The sequence below is a fragment of the Oryzias latipes genome, chromosome 7, assembly GCF_053564925.1.
Source record: "Oryzias latipes strain Hd-rR chromosome 7, Olatipes_Hd-rR_3.1".
NCBI classification, from domain to species: Eukaryota; Metazoa; Chordata; class Actinopteri; order Beloniformes; family Adrianichthyidae; genus Oryzias; species Oryzias latipes.
This window is the reverse complement of record NC_136243.1, coordinates 31,044,841-31,050,964: the sequence shown is the minus strand read 5'-3', so window position 1 is coordinate 31,050,964 and position 6,124 is coordinate 31,044,841. Positions and strand designations below refer to the sequence as shown.

General features: G+C 41.7%; 1 long non-coding RNA gene across 1 annotated transcript; it reads right to left on the bottom strand.

The window, feature by feature from the left end:
- Positions 1-214: 214 nt before the first annotated feature.
- LOC144993933 (uncharacterized) lies at positions 215-1,204 on the bottom strand. Its single transcript, XR_013657233.1, has 2 exons — positions 1,067-1,204; positions 215-391 (listed from the first exon to the last, which is right to left on the bottom strand). It is a non-coding gene; the product is annotated as an uncharacterized LOC144993933 (long non-coding RNA).
- Positions 1,205-6,124: the final 4,920 nt, after the last annotated feature.

Below are 6,124 nucleotides of genomic sequence, written 5' to 3'. Positions count from 1 at the left end.
CTTCAATTATTTGTGAACTTCACTGGTGTCCATGGATTACATGAAATCTTTCCACCTTTATCCACCTGGTAGGGAGAACACATCAATGTAAGGGTGGGGTCATCTAAGATAGCACAAGGGTTAAAGACCCACTCCAATGTTTGTGGTTTTTTAACACGGTCTTGTGGCATTTTTCAAAAGATGGACATATCTAAAAAAAAAGGAAGATCAAAACTGCATGTCTGAACATTTATTTATTCAAATTGTTGTGAATCAGGATCAGATGAATAAATGCCGTTCGAAAAAAAATCATATTTGTGACGTAGAAAATCTGCCTTGCTCCATTCTGATGGATTCACTTGCAGACAAAGAGATCCATGTACATCTTTGTTTTACTCGACTGAGCTGGAATCTGTAAGTTAGAATGAGTTAGTTAGTAGGAGAGCACCTAAATAGAGTGCTCAGTTATTGGTAATGGGAAGGGGGGCTGGGTTGCTCTGCATCAATCATACCGCTCACAATTCAGAGGTGAATTCCTGATAAACTACTGCCGCTCTGGAGAAACTATGTTCTCGAAAATGAGAGTTATAAGAAATCTGGGCTAAAATGCCATCATCATTCAGTAATTACAGGCCACTGGGAACCCTTTGAAAATACATCAAAAGATCAGAGTGGGACTTTAAGCATTTGTCTAATTCTAGTAGTTACATTACAAAAAATATCAAAATAGTTTCTGCAACTTTTGAATTTACGAAACAAAGAACATTTTTTTTTTGATCTGCGACAGTTTTACAGTTGTTGTAATTTTCTCTCCACATAATCCCAGTCATTTCCCAGATTATCCTTTGTTTTGCATATGTTCCTCCAACCATAACCTCTGCGTGCACCAACGCCGTCTCACCAGCACCCCACCCCCCCTCCTCTGGTTTACACGCAGCATTTCTCTGCTCCCAGTTCCAGATAGTGGCCTTATAAATTAAGTGAGTGTTGAGTGGCCGCTCTCACCCCGTCGCTTTGTGGTGATGTCAGTAAGGCTAAAATTGCATGAATTTGTCTCATATCTGCAGTTTCTGTTGTTTTTCCTCACCTCCATATTCATCCGGCAGCAGGGAGGGGGGTTGGAAATGCCTCCTGGCTTTGATCATCGCCTGACATGATGCCACTGTCCTTTATGGCCACATTCTTCCAGACCGCAGAGGAATTCCAGCCTCCGTCTTACTTTCCATACACCAGATAAGTGAGGAATTCCACACAGGAATTTGTTGACTCTGCAGAGCAAAGCTGCAGCTTTTTAGAGCATTCTCTTCAGTTCTTGTCAGCCGTGCAAATTGATGCTCATAAAATCTTCATCCATCACTCAAAAAAAGCCTTTATCAAACGTAATGTTGTGGCCACGGCGATGAGGCGGAGCGCTCAGGCAGGAAGTTGATATGTCTTTATTTCCTTGTAATGCAGCTGTAATGACATGAAATAACATTCTTGACAAGGTGATGCTGACTTGAAGAACTAATGTTCATAACATTTTTACATGCTTTTACTTTGAAATGCACTACATCTGTTAATTTGTTTTAAAGACCCACTCTGATGAAAATTGTGTTTTTGGTGTTTTTTTAACATCTTTTTGTGGCATTTTTCTGATGACAAAGGACATGTATAAATAAAAATTAAGCTCAAAAATGGATTTCTGAGTTTTTCTTTGTTCAAATCGTTGTAAATCAGGAGTAAAAATTTGACATAGAAAACATGCTGGCGGGCAACAATCTCCCTGCTCCGCTCCATTCTGATGCATCCACTTGTAGACAAAAAGACAAATGTATGTCTTTGTCTGAGCTGGAATCTGGCTAAACTGTATGGCTGGAATGCTCCAATATTACTCACCATTTTTGTTGCACTGCTGATGTTAGCTTGTGGTTATTAGGGGCTGTAAGCTAGCGGGAGAGAGTGTCAACAGATTGCTTAGCTATGGGTGATGGGAAGTGGGGGCAGAGTTGCTACATGCCAACAGAGAACAGAGAACTCTCAGCAGTGGGAAGGAGAAGAGGAGGTGGGGTTGCTCTACGCCAACGGTCCTGCCCACAACTCAGAGACAAATTTCTAAAGAACTCCTGCCGCTCTGCAGAAACTATGTCCTCGAAAACAACACAGGCTTTTGAATTTTGGCTAAAAACAGCATCATCATAATTAAAGACTACTGGGAACGCGTTGAAAATCCCAAATTCTTCAACCAGGGAACACTGGATTATAAGGTACACCATCAATGATTGGTCTATTTACCAACTTATGTTGTATGTAAGACACACCGAACTACAAGGATGAGACAAAAGACTTTGAGATAAGTTAATCAGTCGGTCAGTCTAGAACTTGTTAGCCACATTGGCGTACCGACAAAACCTGTAACTCCAAACTTTGTTTGCAACCGACGTAAAAAACTTTCAAAGCTGATTCGCTGTGGGGACCCCTGACAGGATGTGCCAAAAGGTGAACAAACGTTGCTTTAAATACACTAACTACCAACCTGGTTGGTAACATGTAAAAGAAACACAGTCCAACACCAATATACATTAGCCATGTTAGCATATTTACAATAACACCCGACCAAATCTTTGACAGAGCGCCGTGTACCTCTGAAAAATCGCTTCAACATCAGTGAGTACGACCAGAATCAATCCATATATAAGGCATCCCGGGTCACAAGGCGCACTGCCGTGTGGCGGCTAAATGTGCCTATTCAAAAGATGGTTGGAGTGGGTCTTTAAGTTAGAGGCTCTGATGGACATTAAAGCTACAATCTGGAACAGAACAAATCTTCACTTAGAATTAAAGCTGTTACACACGATCTCCGTTCACTTAACATTATTGTTGTTATTTCTGTAATTTTGACTTTAAAGAAATGAAAAAAAAATTGCAAATCTACCTCTGGATATCAAAGAATGTGGGTTTGTCTGGTTCTATGAGTCCACCCATGTGAGTCCAGACCTCCACAGTCAGGTTCCTGTCAACCCTATCACGCTCTGTCTCTATTATGGCTCCTTCAGGAGTTGCAGTTGTGTCATAAATCTCAGCGATCCTCCATAATGGAGCCATATATTTTTGTTGGTCTCTCTGACTCCATCTTTCTGCTCTCAGGCTGATCATTCCGGTATCGTGAACTTTCTCCTTTAGCGGACGAACCTCAGACCGCAACCAGAAACATCTTAGAGAGCAGTTGGAGGGGGAAGAGAGGATTTAGAGGGCTGAAGTGTAGGAGCCTGATGTTCTGCTCGTCGCTGGGGAATGTGGAGTAGGAGTCAGCCTAATCTCCATAAGAGACTGGCTCCTGTCTGCCACGTTCATATCTGAGTGCTTCATTTTAGCCTGTCAGCTTCTATCAGGCTGTCCTGAACTCAGCAGCAGACACAGTTCACGCTCACGTTTACAAATTTGACATCAGAAAGAAGGGTCAAATAATTTCTTTTTAAAAAGCACAACAGATATTATATTTACTATGGCAGCTTCATATCAGCCCTTAACTCATCCTGGAACTCAAACATAGCAATGCTGAGTAGACACTATGTCTCATTAATCTGTGTTTCTGGCTTCCCAGAGTGTTTCCATGAGCAGCAAAGATGTCTACAGCCTCTCCTTAAAGCAAAAACTGCAATCATTGATGTGTGAAGTAAAGGCCATTTTTTAGGTTGACCAAATATATCGGTAGAGTATATTTGTATCTGAAATGCTGTTTTTCAAATTCACAGAGCCCATCTGATGAAATGGTATAAAAAATAAATGCATTTTAGCAATAGAATACAGGCAAAGGTACATGTGATCTATTTACCCAGCTGTCCAGGGATGGGATTAACATCATGATTGGCATTTCGTTCCGCATACTTCTTGGTTCTGTGTACTTTTTGGTATTTCAAGTTTCCTTTAAATGACAGAAACAATGCTATAGTTACATCTCAGAAAACTCCTTAAAACTCAAACTGACTTTATCCTTACTAACATTTTATAATAATTTTTGTAATTTTATTACAAAAGATAGATGTTTGAATTATTCACAAAACTAAGAGCAATACACTATCCTGCCTTCTTTGCTCTGGAAGAGGCTCTTTAGAACATGTCCTTAGCAGCTGACCTAGGGCTCTGACTGATGGTCGCTATCGCTGGCGCCACGACCAGGTGCTTAAAGCACTTGCTAAGATTTTAGCTTCAGCCGTTAAAACCAGAAAAGATCATCGTGCTCCAAAGAAGGCCGTCCCCTTCATCAAAGCTGGAGAGAAACCTCAGGCGCGGCCACAATTAACAACAGGCCTCCTCCACAAAGCCTCGGACTGGCAGTTGCAGGTCAACCTAGGAAAATAGCTAAGGTTCCCTCAGCACATCGTAAGTACAAACCTCCACCCAGAAATGATGGTAATCTCTGAGGTTTCAAAACATCTGATCATGCTGGAACTTACGGTGCCTGAGAAGCGCATATGGAGGAAGCAAATGAGAGGAAATGCGCTAAGTACCAGGAACTGGTTGAGTGGTGCAGGGAGAGAGGCTGGAAAACCTTCTATGAGTCTGTAGAAGTTGGCTGTAGAGGCTATGTGGGACGTTATCTTGGCAAAGTCCTCTGTCGATTAGGCATTACAGAGAAGAGAAGAAGAGGGCCATTCAATCCATGAGCCAAGTCGCAGAGAACGCTACGAGGTGGCTGTGGATTAAGAGGGCTGATCCGTGGACTGCTACTGGGACGCAAGTCGGGGTCTGATCAACTCCGGCTGGGTCGCGTGGGTGAGGGTGTGAGACCCAAAACACCCCATGATCTCAGGATTCATCACTGAAGATGCATCGCAGCGCATCCATGAGATGTTTCATGCATTAATCATGCTTAAAGCCAGAAACAGAAAATTACCAGAAGACTAACAAAAACTTTTTATTTTTATTACAGGAGATGAAAATCATAGGAGAAGATTAAACTTCAAAAAACTGTTTGCTGGAACAACACTAAAGCAAAAGTGTGTGTGTTTAGCAGGGGTAAAAATGTGGAATTCCCAGGAGAAAGAGTTAAAAGGTTGTCAAAATATGATGCAATTTAAACGGATGTATAAAACTAAACAAATTTGATTGTACAAACTTGACTGTTGAGTGGAATGTTTGGAATGCAAGTGCTTAATTAATGTAATGTATTTACTGTGTTTATTTGAACTGTATATGGTGAAATTTGAACACAGGTGATGGTGTGAGAACAATTATAAGAATTGTATTCATCAATCGTGCTCCTTTCCAATCATGAAAATGTTCAATAATGTACAACAAACATGTAAACATTTTTGACAATCTTTGCTGCCTCCAGCTCTGGTTCCTCATCTGCATCAGAGTCAGCATCAGTTGGCAACCGGCGGCTCTTTCATGCCTGTGCTGCAGCTCTCTGTGTTTTTGTAAAATAACTATCATCTTGTAAGATTGTCGTGGTGCCTTTAACGCCGTCAGGAAGTGCGAGCAGGCAGGAGGAAGAGAGCAGCGTTGAACGCAAGGAGGGGGGTGTGTTTACAGCTGTGAACGCGTCTGTTATGGGATGGAACGTTTTTTCTGGAAAGACAGTCAGTGCCGATCTCGTAGAGGACACATGAATGCCCCAAAAAAGCCCCCCCCCCCAGACCAAAACCACCCATTTCCGCTTAAAATTAATTACATTTGCATTAGAGCGCCCCTACTATCCTGTCACCTTGCTGCTACGATGACCGTACGTTGCGCTTTCTGTGTAGAACATGCTGGAGGGGGGGAGGGGGTTTGCACGTGGGGGAAAACAACGGGAACAGGTAGAGAGTTTGGGGGCGGGGCTTAGACTCACCACTTATGATTCCAGACCTGCAACAAACTAACAGCTGCTTCTTAATAAAAAATAATTGTCATCCATAAAATTTATATAATTTATTGGGTTTACTGGATTTAAAGAAAAAATAAATAGAAAGGTGTCTGCATCAAAGAGAATTTGTTTCCATCATCTCACTCATCTTAACTCTAGGTGTTTGACAGACGGACAGCATTTTGAATCAATACAAGCATTGCTAAATGAACTATCTCGATATGTCGTCAAAAAACGTTTTTTCTAACAAACCTAATGTTGCGGCTCCCTCCCTGTCCTTTTATCTCAGTGGGATACAAAGACATTCTGTCTAAC